The sequence below is a fragment of the Mus pahari genome, chromosome 4 (assembly GCF_900095145.1).
Source record: "Mus pahari chromosome 4, PAHARI_EIJ_v1.1, whole genome shotgun sequence".
NCBI lineage: Eukaryota > Metazoa > Chordata > Mammalia > Rodentia > Muridae > Mus > Mus pahari.
The window spans coordinates 51,407,142-51,409,173 of record NC_034593.1 but is presented as its reverse complement, the minus strand read 5'-3'; the positions used below and the strand labels follow the sequence as shown (position 1 = coordinate 51,409,173).

At 38.3% G+C, this 2,032-nt stretch overlaps 1 protein-coding gene across 2 annotated transcripts in view; it reads right to left on the bottom strand.

Annotated features, from left to right (window-relative positions):
• Positions 1–2,032, bottom strand: part of Eif2a (eukaryotic translation initiation factor 2A) — a 34,744-nt gene that overhangs the window by 26,190 nt on the left and 6,522 nt on the right. The gene's annotated exons all lie outside the window — the stretch shown is intronic.

Sequence of the window (2,032 nt, the reverse complement as noted above, 5' to 3'; positions counted from 1 at the left end):
ATTATATGTAAGTACACTGTAGCTGTCTTCAGACACTCCAGAAGAGGGCATCAGATCTCCTTACAGATGGTTGTGAGTCACCATGTGGTTGCTGGGATTTGAACTCGGGACCTTTGGAAGAGCAGGCGGGTGCTCTTACCTGCTGAGCCATCTCACCAGCCCCCCCTCCAGTATTTTTAATGTTCAAATTTTCCTTTTTGAGGTTGGCATTAAACTCTTTCTAGTTGATTGCTGTAACTCTTTCACAAGGTCCATAGTTCTTTCTGCCTTTTAACTGGACAAAACTAGGAATTAAATGTTTTACTTAAGATTTGTTTGTCGTCAGGCATGGTGGTGCACGCCTTTAATCCCAGCACCTGGGAGGCAGAGGCAGGCGGATTTCTGAGTTTGAGGCCAGCCTGGTCTATAAAGTGAGTTCCGGGACAGCCAGGGCTACCCAGAGAAATCCTGCCTCGAAAACATGGACAAAAAAAAAAAGATTTCTTTGTTTGTTTGTAGTGTATGTTGTATGTGCAAGTGTGTTCATTCAAGTGATGTGTGAATGTTGCCACTGGAGGCCAGAGGAGAAAGGAAGGTGGATCTCCTGGAGTCACATTTATAGGAGGTTGTAAGCACTCTCCATGAGTGCTAGGAACTGAACTTGGGTTCTCTGAAAGAGCAAGTACCCCAGCTACCTCTCTAGTGCCACAAATAACTTTGTAAGAAGCACGAATGAGCTCATATGCAAGTTTCTTTACTCACGCTAAAAATAATTTAGATCCTAATAAAAGTAATACGATTATTTTAATTGTTCATTTTGACTGTCAACTTGACTGGCTTGAAGCAAAACACACTTGGGGTTGTATATATGAGATCATGTCATGAGAGCTCTTATCTAATGAATGGCTGGAGCATCAGAAGGTGGCCAGACTGGAAGATGAGCTCCTGCTGGAGGAAGGTCGCTCTTGGACATGGCCCTGGGTTACATCTTGCTGGGCTCCTTTCCCCTTGCTGCTCTGTTCTACTTCCTGGCTTCTAGAACACGAAGAACCCCCTCTGCGACCAGTCACTACTATGTTCTGCACAAGCATCAGCCACTAATTGGAACCCAAATAAACTCCATTCCTTTGTTCACTCAGATATTTTGGTAATAGTAACACAATGGTTATTGCTTTATATTTCATAGCCTCAAGCAACAATAACTTTAGCGAACAATAACACTGCTGAATATGGTCTGGAGAGATGGCTCAGCAGTTAAGAGCACTGACTGCTCTTCCAGAAGTCCTGAGTTCAAATCCCAGCAACCACATGGTAGTTCACAACCATCTGTAATGAGATCTGATGCCCTCTTCTGGTGTGTCTGAAGACAGCTACAGTGTATATAATAAATAATATAATAAATAAATTTTAAAAAATGCTGAATATATTATTCAACAATTTTGTAGATCTTTGTAAGATTTCAAAAACCCAACATAAGCTAAATTTACTCTTTCATTTAGCCATTTTAATTATTCTATTCTTATCCAATTTTATTATTTAAAAAATTATATGGACCGACATCAAAACTGTAAGTCTACCAAAGTTCATTCACAGATTTCTTGAGTTGTATATTTTGTCACCTATTATCAGTTATCATTTTTATTCAGTTTTGTTTTAATTTTCCTTGGTTTCTTTCTGGAAAAAAATACATGAATTCAGATACATAGTATGCGTATATATTTTACTCTCATTCTTTTTTATGCCACTATCATCTTCTGGCAGCATAGTGATTACTAATAGTGACTTTAATTACCATATTTGCAAATTTTTCTCATTCTAGAAGAGGAGACTTTTCCAAACTCAATTACATTAAGCCATTAATTAGTTCTTTCTTTCCTGCTTCTCATCCGTTTTTTTTTTTTTAATTGTTTGTTGGGTATTCTTTTTTTTTTTTTTTTTACAGATTTATTTATTTATTAATTATATGTAAGTACACTGTAGCTGTCTTCAGACTCTCCAGAAGAGGGCGTCAGATCTTGTTACGGATGGTTATGAGCCACCATGTGGTTGCTGG